The sequence below is a fragment of the Peromyscus californicus genome, unplaced genomic scaffold, assembly GCF_007827085.1.
Source record: "Peromyscus californicus insignis strain IS unplaced genomic scaffold, ASM782708v3 Scaffold_5__1_contigs__length_169319896, whole genome shotgun sequence".
NCBI classification, from domain to species: Eukaryota; Metazoa; Chordata; class Mammalia; order Rodentia; family Cricetidae; genus Peromyscus; species Peromyscus californicus.
In genome coordinates this window covers 32,599,948-32,615,141 of record NW_026294573.1, presented here as the reverse complement: position 1 = coordinate 32,615,141, position 15,194 = coordinate 32,599,948, and the positions used below count along the sequence as shown (strand labels likewise).

At 51.8% G+C, this 15,194-nt stretch overlaps 1 protein-coding gene across 2 annotated transcripts in view; it reads left to right on the top strand.

Annotated features, from left to right (window-relative positions):
• The first annotated feature begins 523 nt into the window (after window positions 1-523).
• LOC128096839 (regulating synaptic membrane exocytosis protein 3) overlaps window positions 524-15,194 on the top strand; it is a 36,513-nt gene continuing 21,842 nt past the window's right edge. The window contains exon 1 of one of the 2 annotated variants that reach the window (XM_052716873.1): window positions 524-851. The gene's annotated coding sequence lies outside the window, so the exon portion shown is untranslated. The remainder of the gene's footprint in view (window positions 852-15,194) is intronic. The other variant, XM_052716876.1, reaches the window with a different exon arrangement.

Genomic DNA, 15,194 nt, shown 5'->3' with positions numbered 1-15,194 from the left:
GGTTGTGAGTTGTCTGATGTGGGTGTTGGGAACTGAACGCTGATCCCCTTCAAGAGCAGTAGGCTCTCTTAACTGCTGATCTCTCTCTCTCTAGCACCAGAAAGTCTGCCACAGCAGGTACTTGAGCAAGTCCTTCCTCCTCTCTGAGCTTTCTTCCTAAATCCTGGTCTTTAGAATGGACTCTGTTTGTAAGTTGCTGAGCCTCATTCCTCACCATCTGACATTCCTGGATCTGGTTCAGAGTAGATAGGGGCACCTGGGAGGTACCGTCAAAGACAAAGAAGGGTGAGAAGGAACAGATGCTGTAGAGGAGTGGACAGGCAGAGGACAGGAGGAGCATCTTAGGCACAGGGAACTACTGAGTGGCCCCAGCTTCTGAGAGGTTCACCCCTTCCAGGCCTACTCAGCATGGATAGACCTAGAAGGTTCAGATTCCCAAGGCCACGCCCACCACAAGACCACGCCTACCAGGCCCCGCCCCCGTTCACTAGCCCCTCCCACCAACCTGAGGCCCCGCCCCTGGCAGGGCCCTCTTCGCCTCCCGCCAGCCGTGGCTCTGGCTTTGCACCCGGCGGCGGCGACTGAGAACTGTGGCGGCTGCGGAGCCAGCAGCGCAGGCGGGCGAAGCGGAGCTGTCCGGCCCGGTGGCGGGCGATGCCCCCGTGAGTCTCTGTCGCTGCCCGTCCCCGCCCCGCGTCCCTACCCCTTCGGAGTCCGCGCCCGCCGGGAGCCGGGCCGCGCCTACCGCCGGGTCCGCGGGGCGGGGTCCCGGGGCAGCACCTGCCTCGCCTTGCGGAGCCACTCCGCCAGCGGAGCCCCGCTCCCGGCGTGGACCCCGGCCCCACCTCGGGGTAAGTCAGCAGGCCTTGCGCGCCTGCGAGTGGGCGTGGGGAGGGGGCTGCGGTCAGGGGACCACGCCGGGGAGGGGGGTTCCAGCCGGCCGCCGAGCGCTACGTAGGGATGTGTGCCAGGTCTGGGGGGCGGGGGCCCGCGATGCGCACCGCCTGGGATGACTGTGGGGCGGGGGCTGAGCCTGGGGAAGCCTGGAAAATGGGGTAGGAACCCCAGAATCTGGAGTACTTTGCTGACGCTCAGGGCTCACCTGGGGCCCTGGTCTCCAACAGCATTGCTTCGCATGGCATTTTTTGGAAAGTGCTTAAAATCCCTCCTGGAAAGGCAGCCTGCCTTTCTCCCTCCTGCCTGTACCCTGGTTGGGAAGCGGCCACTTTTTCCTCCCGACGTGACACCATTGTACCCAGAGAAAACACCCCCCTCCTCAGGAAAGGAGAGAGGTGGTGCTCACGCAGCCTCAGGGTGGGAAGAGGGGGCTTCTGGGAAGCTGGGGGAAAGTGGTCAGGGGAATGAAGGGTTGCCCAGGGCTTCAGGGAAGCTTGGCAAAACCCTTCATGGGCCATTCTGGCATCTTCTTGTTCGTTTGGGAGGATAGGTCCCCCTGGCTGGCCTCCTGGCTGCCTGGATCCCAGGCCCCTATCACCTTTGAACAACCCAGCCTCAAGGAGTGGGTCTCCTCCTAGTGCCTCAGAAGCTCAGGAAGCGTTCATAGCCCTTGTGGTCCCAGGCTAAGGTGAGAAACGCTATACCTAAGGCCAGAGAAACAAGGGGCTGTAGCTGGCAATGTCACCACGGGCCTTCAGGGCTTGGGCCTGGGGGAATGGCTGTGTCCAACACTGTCTCTAAGGGTGAGGTCTGTGAGTGAGGAGGACTCGGCTGCTGCTTTTCCTATTGCCCTGTTCTCTGCTGGTGATTTCTCACTTGGCTTTGGGGCCTGAATGGTGGAAAGAGGGTCTTTCCCCAAGGGGTTAACAAACCATTTCCACAGTTGCTTCCAGCCACCAATTAGTCCATAATCACAGTCACGCAGCTGGCAACTGTCCATACAGGCAAGTGAAGAGGGTAGCCTAATGGGACATTCTCTGGACAGGGGCCTGCTGGGGAGGGGGTCCATGCAACTTGTGCTTAAAGCAGGTATTCAGGGACTCCCTAGAGTTCTGCAGACATCTGGCCATTTACAAGGGGTAAAGCCCAGCCAGAGCTGATTAAACTTGTCTTCAAACCCTGGCTCTGATACTTTCTGTCTTCAAACCCTGGCTCTGATACTTTTTGGCAATGTGATATTAAAGAAATCACTTGCCTTCTCTGAGCCTCTTCCAGCAAAACAGACCTACGTTTTAGGAGGAGTAAAAACGGTGGTAGGTTTGAGCAGCTTATCCCCGTGTCTAGCCCTCATCAGCTCAGGGACTAACTACTGAACTATAAGCAACACTGTGCCAAGTACTTGCTGGGGCAGGCATGCTGGAGCCAGGAGCTGAGGACTCAGCAGGGACCTTGTTCCCTTCCTCCAGGGGATGCGGTCGGTGTTACCGTCTTAACTGTTCTCTCTCACTCCTTGCCACTCATAGTATCTGGGCATTGATTGGGTTTTACTCTTTGGAGCCCAGGCCTGACCCTGCTGGCTCTCTGGGCCCCTGCTCTCCCTGAGCTGAGCTCTTTCGGGGCTGTCAGGGGTCTGGGTGATGTCTGTCCATAGTTATAGTAGTAGCTGGCCCTTTAAGGAGCGAAGAAAACAATTATCAGGCTGGGCATTGCATCAGCTGGAGCCTGGAGGGTCCCAGGGGAGGGGAGGTAGGCTGGTGGTTGATTTCATTAGTGCCATGTGAGAACTCTCACCTGAGTGTGCCCCACTCCCCAGCTGAAACCTTCCCTCCTCGGGCAACAGCCACCCCGGGGCTCTCTGACCCTAGGAACCCTACTTTAGAAGGCTTTTCTATGTCCCCCGGTCTTGTCATGAGTCCAGGCACAGGGGGTGTAGGGAAGTGCCTCTCACACAGCCTTTTGCTGACTCTGGCAGTGGCATTGCCCGCTAGCATTCTGCTGACCTGGGGCGCAGAGTGTATCTCCTTCAGCAACATTTTGCGGATAAGAAATACCCCCATCTGTGTTTGGCTGACGTGGGAGTATTTCTTTCACAGTGGGTACAGATGACTTGGCCACTGGTCTCTGTTCATGATGGGGCTGTGTTCCACAGAGATGTCCGTGACCGGACATAGGTGCTCCATGGGCTGGGATGTGCTCTGTGGGTGAGATGGATTGGTTGTGAGTGGTGAGTCACAAGGCTGTGGGCTCAGTGGCAGAGAGGAGACAAGGTACTTGGGTATCAGACAGTGCATGGTTCATGTCCTACACCTGTGATTACTACAGGTGTCCATCTCGACTCCCTTGCCTTTGGCTCTGGAAAGCAAGAATGATTGTTGGGCGTGGTGGTTCCTGCATGTATACCTTGCACTTGGGAAGGCAGAGTCAGTAGAATTATTGCAAGCCTAGTCTACATAGCAAGTTCCAGGCCAGTCAGAGTACAGAATGAGACCTTATTTCAAAAACCCAAGCCCAAACCAGGTATCCTTTGTATCCAAACTGGCCCACCTGCCTAGAAGGTGCTGCTGATTAAATGTGGTGCCGGAATATGCAGGCAGCCTAGGGCAGGTGGGACCTTCTCTGTTGATTCTCATCCCTTGCAAGTTTGGACTCTTCACACTTTGAGTTCAAGATAGCTGAATAAAAGCTGAATATGATAGTATCCTCTGTAATCCCAGCTGATGGTCAAGTAGATCAGGAACTCAAGGCTAGCCTGAGCTATATAACACGTTTGAGGCCAGCCTGGGCTCCATGAGACCCTGTCTCAAAAACAAAACAGAAACCCAAGACACCATTCAAGGCCATTGCATGAGAAACAAGAAAAGGAGGCGGGCGAGGAGTGGGAGCAGGGAGGGAGGGTGCTCTTGCCTCTGTTGCAGGAGGGCAGTCAGTCATTGAGTACCACTGGTACAGTAGGCTCTGGGAACCATGGAGCCCACTCTCTAGCAGGGTCATGGTCTAGAGCAGGTGATTACATATGTGACATGTATTGAAAGTAAGGGTTCACAGACCTATCACTGCAGGTTGCTCCCCTACCTTCTGGGGTTCAGGAAGGGCTTCCGGAGACAGTGACCTCTTAGCTGAGGCATGGAGGATGCCAAGTAGTCAAGGAGGCAGAGAAGCAAGGACGAACAGGGAGAGAACAGTGTTTAGGGCCCCTGGTGGCGTGGGAACATCCTGGTGATATAGCCCAGGGGTATGTGGCAGGCTAGGGGACAGCCAAGCTCCACAACCCTGGGTTAGCAGTATACCAGAGATGTGAAGGCTTATTCTGAAGCCAGTGGCAACCCCTAAAAGGTTTTAAGGAGAGGAGACAGGATCAGACTTCCAGGTATGTGGGCTGCGGCCTGTGGGCCACAAGGGAGCCTCCTTGGGAGTGACCTTTTGCCCTCTCTTAGCCCTTCCCTTGAGTAGCAGCAGAGATGGTACCCAGGGAGACCTTGTTTATGTGACTCTTCTCAGGAGGAGGTGTCTTCAGATCCCTCTCTGTGGGCTGAGCCACATCTCAGCCCTGTTGACTGAGTTCTGCCTTTGGGGCCAGGTTTTCCCAGCCTCTGGGGGAGCCAGAGGGCGAGATGTAGAGCTTTGATTCTAGCCAGTTCTGTGTTCAAATCCTAACTCGGCAGTTCATGAGCAGAACATGCCCGTGTCTAAACTTGAATGTCGTCAACTATAAAATGGGAAGAAGAAAGGGAAACTCTAGCTGGAGATTGTAAGTCCCTATGCCAGGTGGCCTTTTTCCTACCTCATGTGAGGGCTAGCATGGGAGGCTGGCTCGAAGTAGGGGCAGAACCCTGTGCTTAGTGGGACTCCATGCTTTAATTTTCCGCCGCCACTGTCTGGAAAGAATTGCTTTGAACCAGGACCTGGGCTTTCATTTAGCACTGGGCTTTTCATATTATCTAGCTCATAATCCAGAGAGAAGGGACAGTCTTGAAAATAGCTCCTGAGGGGGAGGCTATCAAAGGTGGGGGCCCTGATTATCTGTCCAAAGGTGAGTGGGGCATTAGTCACAGTAAGGCTTAGGTGGTGTTTACCCTAGGGTTTCTCTGCTAAGCACTTTACACACTCATTTTCACCAGTGAGGGGAAGATGATCATCGTCTCCATGGTATAGATGAGGGAAGTGAGGTTATTTGACCACAGCCCCACAGTTATCAAGAGAAAGATCTGAGATTCAAAGACAGGGTGACCAGTAGCAAGACAGCAGGCATGGGCTGGGAAGGCTTTATGTAGGTGAGGGGCTGCCTGAGCTGAGCCTGGGAGAACTTGGCATTCATTCATTCATTCATTCACTCACTCACTTGCTCAACTCACGGGATCTTACTGTGTAGCTCTGGCTTGCCTGGTTGCTACTTCGAGCTTGTGGCAATTCTCCTGTCTCAGTTCCTTAAGCATTGGAATTATAGACATGCAGTGTCATGCTTGGAAGGGATAACTTGGCTTTGCCCAGAGGGATGAAGGGATACAGGGAAAGGAAAAGCTTTTATCTGGGCACAGTCTAAACCCAGGGTATGCTCCTTGGCTGGGAGAGGGAGATTCAAGGCCAGATGCCTTCAGGGTCTGAAGGAGGATAAGCTTTGGCTTCGTGCTTCTGACTGTCCAAGCCCAGAATCTCTGGCCACTCTTCCCCCAGGGCCTGCTGTTGCCATGGCTCCTCAGAGTTAAACTGACCCCTCTTCTCCCTGCACCACCCCCTTGCCCATCCTCCCCAGGTCATCTCACTTACTATTCTGAATTTAGTTATCTCTTCTGGGTTCAGTACCTATCGGTTCTATGCTTCCTAGACACAGCCTTAGGATCAAACCCAGGTCCCTAGCGCCACCCACCTGCACCTGCTCCGCTTCCAGGGTCCCTGGCTTGTCTCTATCACCGTCACCATCACCCACCCACTTGCTCAAGCTGGAAGCTGGAAATTCTCCTGGACACCTCCCTGCCTTCGCCCCCACAGCCTACAGCCAAGCCTAGTAAGCCTTGTTCTCCAGCATTCCTCTCTGGGGTCAGGTCTGTGGTCCCTCTTCCTGCCCACACCCCACTCCAGAACACGACTATCTGTCATCCAGACACCCTTGACAGCCTTGACCTGGACCCCTTACACTCCCAGGCGTCTACATCTCATTTTGTAGATGTAGCCAGCACGATCTTCTAAAGATAAATGTTTGGTTGTGTCATTTCCCTGCTTAAAACTTCCAGGACTTCTTAGAATAAAATCCAGATTTACTGACGCAGTCTCCAAGGCCCTGTGTGATCTGGTCCTTACCTCCCTATTACATCATCTTCTACCATTCTTTCTTACACCCCCCCCCCCCACTGCAGGACATTTACACGCTGTCCCTGATGCACACCCCCTCCTGGGAGCCCCGCTGACTCCTCCTGTTCCTAGACACCAACCCAAGTGTCATGTCAGCAGAGAAGTCTAAAAGCCAAGAGCTAAATACTCCACTTCTGTAGGCCCCCTCCTCCTCCTCTTCCTCCTCCTGTGTATGTGGTATGGTTCATCCACATGAGTGTAAGGGTACACATATCCATGGGCACAATGTCTTCCTCTATCTGCTCCTTTCCTTGTTGCCTTGACATATGGTCTCTCACTGAACCAGAAGCTTGGTCTTGGCTCTAGGGTGACAGGCTAGCAAGAATCTCCCATTTCTGTCCCCTCATCCTGAATTAAAACACATACACAGTCTTACCTGGCTTTTTACATGGGTGCTGGGATTCAAACTCAGGTCTTCGTGATTACACAGGAACTGCTTAGACCAAACCCCAGCCCCAGGACCTTGTACTTCTTCATGATGCTTGGCACCCTTTACTTTCTTCCCATCATCTCTTTTCTGACCTGAGAGTTCAGTGGGTCTGGAACCTGTGTTGCCTAGCCCCGGCACATAGTAGGTATACAGTGAGTTGGCCGGTGCATCAAAGAGCAGGTACCTCATCCTGCAGCATCCTCGGTGGCCTCCCTGCCTCCAGGCCTGCCTTTTTCAGCCTTTTCTCCACACATCCCCAGAGCGATCTTCCCAAAACATAGAACTGACCCCGTCACCCCCTGCTACTTAAAATACTTCAATAGCTCCCCATAGCTGACAGGAAGAGGCTTCAGCTTCTTAGCATGGTATTCAAAGCTCTTTATGATCTGTACCCAGCTCCCTGTCCATCCCCAGCTCTCCTGCGTCCGCAGCACACTTTGAACACCTGGCAGTTCCTGCAGCAGGCCAGGCTGTTTTGTGCCTCTGTGTACCTACACTGGCTCTTCCCTCTGCTTTTAATGCCTCGCCCACCCCAGCCTGCTTCTAGAGAATGTCTCTCACTCTTTAAAAGCATCTCGGCCCCCTACCTTCGCTGTGAAGCTTGTATAGGAGCCTTTGCCCATCCAATATGGGTAGCCCACCCTGCCCTTGCCACATCAGCGCCAACTCTGCGTCTCTACCTCGGGAGGTTCATCTTTTTGTCTCCAGCCCCCAGCTCCTGTCTTAATTAGGGAAATCCAGGCAAACCAGCTTCAGTAATAAAGGTGTGTTAGGAGGAAGGTTTGTTGCAGGGAACAGGGCTGTGGGGACAAGGGGGTAGAAGAGGACTAGTCTAGGGAGGCAGCACCTGGAAGGCCAGAGAATTTGAATCTTCATTCTCTGCATCCTGCTGGAAGCCTTTGCCTATCTGTCCCCTCTGACAGGATTCTGCTATTGTGACCCTGGATTCCAGCCACATTCAGAACTCCCGTCTAGGACTTGGCAGATCTAAGCACAAATTCCCAGGAGAAGATCTGATTGGCTCTGAGGGAATCAGGTGCCACCCTGGGCAACACACCTATAACCTGCTGGGAAGGATCACAAAGTCAGACATGAACATGGCTACTGGAACCTACCTTGGGTGTATGTGTGTGTGTGTGTGGGGGTGTCATTGTTAGCCGGACAAGTGCTTCAGAAGACATCTGCTCAGTATTTAAGGTGCCAGGTGGAGCAGGGAGGTGGGCAAAGTGCCAGCCTTCCATGCAGACAGCACCTGGAGAAAGGGGGCCTGGAACTGTGACTTAAAGGGGACTCTTCCTAGGGTAATAGTGGCCAGAACAGGCACTGAAGACCTTGTCACCTGTCATTCAGGACCCAAGTAGAGAGAGACCGGGTGGGATGATGAATTTCTCCACTTTTCTTTAGAACGAGGTAAGGGAGGCTGGGTGGTCAGAGCTGCATTCCACCACATTCCCCCTGCAGTGCCAGAGATTAATTCCAGGGCGTTGCACATGCTAAACAGTCACTCTCCCACCAGACTGCATCCTTAGTCTTGGGATTTTTGAGACACCGTCTCACCATTTAGCTCAAGTTGGCTTCACACTCACGTCTGTCCTGCTGCTGCTTCCCGGATGCTAGGACGACAGGTATTGAACCACCACACCAACCAGAATTACCTTCCCTCTCAATCATACCCATCCTTTAAGACTGAAATCATCAGTGATAGCACATGCCTGTAATCCCAGCACTCGGGAGGCAGAGGCAGGTGGATCGCTGTGAGTTTGAGGCCAGCCTGGTCTACAGAGTGAGTTCCAGAACAAGGGCTACATAAAGAAACCCTGTCCAAAAAAAAAAAAAAAAAAAAAAAAGAGATTCATTTCCTTTCCTCAGCAAAGAACCATCTCATGCCTACTCAGCAGCCAGTCATTCTTGACCCGTGTTGATTCTGTTCTTGCTTCCCTAGTAATAAATAAACCCTTTTTGCCTCTGTACGAGACACCAGGCATGTGATTCCATTTAATCCTTGTCTTAAACATGTGCTGTTATTTGCCCATTTTAAAGACATGGAAACCGAGGTTCAGAGAGGTGGTGTTGATAACCCAGAAACATACAACGGTGTAACTCCAGAATAAAACTCTTCATATTGGCTACTTACTCACCTGCCTATTTGCCCTTTGGGGCTGTGAGAGCCTTATAAGCATATGCCAGGTAACCAGCCTTCTGCTTTCCCCACTGTCCAACTCAGGATCACCCAGAGTGAGGGCTCCTGACTGTGGGATACCTGCCATCTGTGTGGAAGTCAATCTCCTCCTAGTGGAATTGCCTAATAGAGCTGTGTAACTGTGGGCACATCTCTTGACCTATCTGGGCCTTTTCTCATCTCAGAGATGAAGATACAATCCCTGCTATGAGTTTCAGATTAGATAGAAACAATTGTAAATAGGAAACAAACCCTGAGCAATTTTGTTTTTAAAATGTATATTTATTTGTGTGTGTGTGTGTGTGTGTGTGTGTGTGTGTGTGTGTGTGTGTGTGTGTGTGTGTGTATACGCGCTGTGGTTAGCAACTCCATGTGCTGACTATATTAGTAGAGCTTTGTTTGTTTTGTTTTGTCTGTTTGAGACAGGGTCTCACACTCTCCTAGGCCGATCTGGAACTTACTATGAAACTCAGGCTGGCCTCAAACTTCTGGCAATTATGCTGTCTCAGCCTCTCCAGGGCTGGAGTTACAGTGTGAACTGCCATGTCTGTAAAATTACATGAGTGGGCATGTGGGTGAGCGGGCACACACCACTGTGTATGAGTGGAAACCAGAGGACAATTTGTGGGAGTCGATTCTCTTCCACCCACCAAGTGGGTCCCAGAAATTGCACTTCAGTCATCAGGGCTGGAGACAAGCACCTTTACCCACTGAGCGGTCTCTCCAGCTTATAACTTTGTTGTCTTACTGTACTTATTTTTACAGTCTTTTTCTAGTTATTAAAAGTGATATTGGCATTCTGTTTATAGTAGCAAGAGAATTGCTATTTAAAATAGTTCACTTAAGTTTTGAAAGTGTCAATTTAAAGAAATTAGTGTACAGGAAACTGGAATTTGGCAGAAATCATCAATGTGGCTCACTAATGTGTGGACAATGCAAAAATCATGGCGGGGGATGTCAGAGATGGGACCCTGTACCCACCTAATCTTGAAGTTGCCTCTTCATCTACCTAAAAAATTAAAGTTTCTCCCTACTATATTGGCCTGCTCTCCTTTGCTGATTCTATGCTCAGGCTCTCCTCTTTTTCCTCCCCACCTCCCCTTCCTCCCTTTCTTTCATTTGGTGGTGCTGAGGATCAAACACAGGACCTCACAGCCTGTGTTTCTCACTCAGCCACCAGCCCTGGCTTGGGCTGGTCTTTGTTTTGTTTTGCTTTGAGACTCTTGCAAACAGGAGAATTTGTGTGTGGTCCTCACAATCTGTTTGAGAGGGGCTGTTGGTGTTGAGATGTCTGGATGGAGGCAAGAGATGCTCTCATTCCAGGCCAGGACTTGAGATGTAGTGTGGAAGGACAGGACCTCAGACCTGAGGGTCCTCCTGTCTTCATACACAACATGGACTTCAGAGCTCCCTAGAAGCCTGGGGCCCCAGGCGGCCCGAGGCTTTGGGAGTTGTGGGTAAGGGAAGCAGTCCTTGGAGCTTTGTGTCCTAGAGCTTGGGGCCCTAGAACAACAGAGCTAAGGGGCTTTGGACTCTCTAAGGTCCCCGTTTCCCAACTCCCTCCTCTAGCCACCTCTTCGTGCCTCTCTTTGTCCCTAAGGCCTGGGCAGCAGCTACCAGGAAGCCTCAGAGGCTAGGTTTCTCCACAGGGCTCAAGTCCAGAGTAGACATGGCAGAAAAAGAGGAAAGGAGAGAGATCTGTTTGTCTCCTGCGTAGTTACATTCACAGCGTGTACATATTGCCCTGGGCACCAGGAAATTAGGAGCCTGGGCAGAGTGTGGGTGTGTACCGTGTATCCATAGTGAGAGAGGGTCACTGCCAAGACGTATCATGTGTGTGTGTGTTAATATAGTGTGTCTGCAGCTCACTGACCCATGTGATATGTCTCAGGTTCTCTGAGGGAGTTTTCATGAAGTGTGTGTGTGTGTGTGTGTGTGTGTGTGTGTGTGTGTGTGTGTGTGTGTGTGTTGGGCAGATCTCATGTGTGCAATGTATATGTTGTGGGTCTGTGGTCATTGCATCTCTGTAACGTGTGTCTGTTCATGTTTGTGCACTGTGCATGTTCGCACTTCGTGCCTGAGTGCCCTGTTCAGGTAGCTTGTGCTCTGGGTGTGGTTGTGCTTGATGTCTGTGGATGTGGCCTTCTTTGTACAGTGTGTCTCTAGTTCTGGGCGAAGGTGTATCACTAGGCTGGGAGAGACCTAGGGATGAAGGAATAGATGCCATTCCTGTCTGTGTCCAGGTCAGCTGAAGCTGTGCTGGATATGAAAGGAAGGTCCCCTGGGTGGGCAGTGGGCACAGCAGCGGCGCCTTCCGGCTTGGCTCAGGGCTGGTAATTGGAGCCCCTTCCCTTCATGAAATATTGATTCTCCTGGAAGGCAGCCCTGACCAGGGGAGGGGCCGGCAGGCATGAGCACCGGCCGCTGTCCTTGGTGCTGTCGATGCTGCCAGCTGAGTGTTGGTGCTCAAGCGAGAGGCTCTGAACCTAACACCATTAACAGAGAGAGGTCCCCACTCTCAGGATGAGTTTACCTGCCCCTGCCTGGACACTCTGAGAGTGTCTTCACTCCACCTAGGAAGGGGCAGCAGGGGAAGCAGGTGGGTATCTTACTGAAATCCAGTATGTCAGGGCTGGGGTGACCAAAAAGCTCTGGGTTTGCCTGGGTTGGTCCTAGTTTACAAATTTGTCTACAGTCCTCACAGGTTTGTTAGAAGTGCTCCTACTCACTCTCACAGGGGTCCTGGTGGATGATAAATGATGTTCCTACCTGCTGTAAGATTGATCCAAAGACCTATTCCCCCATGTCTCTGCTCTGCCTGGGGGTTCTGTAGCCATGTGGTGTGCTTTACATGTGTTTGGGGTGCAGTAATTGTTCTTCCCGTACTGGGCTGAGCTGGACTAAATGTTTGGGCGCCCCATGGACCTTGGGATCCTACTGCAGCCCAGGCCTTCGCCTGGAGTATCCAGACCCTTCTTACCAATCTAAATTCTACCTTTCCTACCTGATGTGTTGGTACCAGAGGGTCAGGTGAGTTTGAGACCAGCCTGGTCTACATAGCAAGAGCCTATCCATCCAATCAATCCATCAATTAGTGCTCCTTTGTTTGTTTGTTTTGTTTTGTTTTGTTTTCGAGACAGGGTTTCTCTGTGTAGCTTTGGTGCCTGTCCTGGATCTCGCTCTGTAGACCAGGCTGGCCTCGAACTCACAGAGATCTGCCTGCCTCTGCCTCCTGAGTACTCTGGGTGGGATTAAAGACATGCGCCACCACACTTGGCTGTGAATCCTTGTCTCAAAAAAAGTAGAAGATCCTAAGAGAGGATGCCATGAGAATACAGATGGAAAGTCACATACCACCTCACTGTGGACTGCAGGGAGGTCTTCCTCAGAAGCAGAAGAAGCCAATGGATAAAAGCAAGCACTAGCCGGGCGGTGGTGGCGCATGCGCCTTTAATCCCTAGGCCACTCCTGATTTACAGGGCAAGTTCCGGGACAGCCAGAGATACACAGAGAAACCTTGTCTCAACAAAACGAAGAACAAGCAAATAACAACAAAAACAGAGGCAAGGGCTCTGCAGCCCAGGCTAGCCTTGAACTCATGGAGTCCCTTGAGCGTCAGGCTCCCAAGTGTTGGAATCACAGGCCTGAAACACCATGCCCAGCTTCTCCTCTCAGAACTGCCCATTCTCCCCTCTGTAAGCCCCTTTCTTTTCTCCTGCCTGTCACTGAGGGTGTTACACCTCTTGCCCTGGGCTCACCTATACTCTCCCGGGAACATCCCACTTCTTTCTACATCTCTCTTCTTCTCTGGGAACACACCCATTCCTGCCCACTCCTGTAGGTCCCCTGAGCTCAGCGGGTCTGCTTCCTGCCCAGTGGCTCCACCCATAAACTGCAGTGTTCGTTAGATTCCTTGTGACTAACATGGGTACTCATTTCCCCCCTTGGCCAGGTTTGTCTTCAAGGACCCCTCAGGCTCTGTTGATGGCATCTCCCATTCCTCTCCTCCTTATAAATCAGCTTGGATTCCATTTACTCCCTTCTCCCAAATTTGTCTCTTCATCCCGTCGAGGGACTCCCAAACCACTCCCTCCCCTCTTCCTCCATGCAGGGCAGCTGTGCAGCCCTTCCAACATGTATGGAGCAGCCGTTCCAACCTCCATCAGCTTGTTCCTGATTCTGCACGCAGTGCTGGATTGATCTCTGGAAAGCACTGTGCCTAAACCTTGTTAGATTTCCTGCAGGATTAAAGACATGCTTCTCAGCTCCGCAGTCAGGGACCCTCATTGATGGCCTGTAACCTCCCTCTCTCTCCAGTCCCCTCTTCCACAGCTGCACTTGTCTTCTGCTCCTCTGCCATGCTCTGTTCGTGCGCCTCTGAACAGGCCTGTTCTGGAGACCTTCTTAGTGGTCCCCACTGCTTCCCCATCCAGTGGCCTCTATCATCCCATTCCCACCTATCTTCTGCTCAGCTCCACTCCGTACTTCTTCCTGATGCCTTCTCTGGTGTCCCACAGCCTACGGTGTTCTTTCTTTTTACATAACAGAGTGTTTTCCCTTGGCATCTCGGATCCATGAGTGGTCCATGGGCCAGCAGCAAGGGCATCATTTGGGAGCTGGTGGAAAACAGACAGACAGATAAACAAACAACCAGAATCCCAGGCTCCACCTGGGAGCCCTAGGGTCAGAATTGCACTTCAGCATGATCCCTAGGTGGTCTGTGTCCACATCTGAGTTGGAGGAGTGCTGGTCGGTTGTTCACTGTGTACCCTGCTTGTTTTGATGCACAGCCTTTTGCCAGGATGTGGGGGATAATCTGAGATGCCAAGTTTAGCACCATCAGGTGATGGCTGCCATGTCGGCCAGATTCCACAGTCTGGTGGAGGAGTGGATAGTGGAGATGGCCAAGAAGACTGTGTACCCTTCCCACCTCCCGGGCCCCAGAGCTCAGACTCTGTAACTCCAATGCAGAAAGTGCTCTGGAAACCCAAGGAGGAATCAATTAATCAATAGAAAGCAGGCGTCAAGCATGTAGCAGTTTGTCCCTGCTCACAGAACACACACGGTGGAAATGTCTGTTATTTTAGCATATGTTTTGGAAAGGAAAATATTTATTTTTTTCCTTTATTATAGCATTAATACAGTTTCTAAAGTAGTAGCTTTAGAAAACACAATATGTCACATGAAAAAAATAAAACTGACTCATGGTTCCTCTCTCCATTGGTGTTCATTTGGTACTTTTGGTTGCCATTCATTCTTTCTACAAATATTTACAGAGCCCTGCTACATTGCCAGGCCCATGCCAGGTACCAGGGATTTAGGGTGAAGAACACAGTTCCTATTTTTAAGCAGCTCACAGCCTGGGGCTGGGTGTGGGAGACAGGCACTGCACAAGTTACCAACGGCAATTTGTTCATGTCCCAGAGCTGCTGGGACAAAGTACCACAAATGAGGTTGCTCAGAGCAGTCTGAATCTGTTCTCCCAAAGCTCTGGAGGTTGGAAGTTTGAAATCAAGGTGTCTGGAAGGATTGATTCCTGTGCGATCCTTGGCAATCCTCGGCAGTCCTCGGCTTGGTGCTCCAGTCTGGACTTGCATACCATCTTCCCTTTTCTCTAGTCGGTGCTGTCTTCCTGAAGGGACACTAACTGGAGTAGGGACAACCTCCGCCCCCCACCCTTTCAGGATGACTTTAATCACATTTGCAAAGGCCACATTTTCAATGAAGGCCACACTGTAGATACAGGGTATCAGGACTTTACCTCGTAATACTCAAGGACAGTACAGAGTTCTGGAGGAGCAAGAGAGGAGACTTTCTTTACCCAGGAAGATTGCTAGGAAATGACCTTCAGAGGGGGACTGAGAAGAGCTGGAGTCAGGGAGGCAGAGGTGGAGGGATAGACAAGCATTCAGTCCTTGGAGCATGGCGGTAAGGGCAAGCTATAGAAGAGTGTTCCAGGTAGACAGGAGACACCGTGGCACTTGTGAGGAATGGAAAAGATGGGGCAAGCAGCCACGACATTGTGGAACCAAGGGGAGGAAGTCAGTCAGGGACTGGAGGCCAGGTGAAGGACAGGAGGCCGTAAGTGTCACGCAGAGGGCGGGTTCATCCTGGGTAAAGACCATCTCTCCCCGGGACTGATCATCCTGGAGCTTGGCTTTCTCTAAGTCGCTGGTTCTGAGGGAAGAGTCTCTGGCTGGGAGAAGAAACGTGTTAGCTCTGTACTCAGAAGAAAGCGTTTCATAAGTCGTCTCTGCACAGGACACAGGGCTCCTCTAGCCCAGACTCTGCTGGACTGAGGGAACGCTGAGTCTGGGACATTGGCCGGGATATGATCACAGC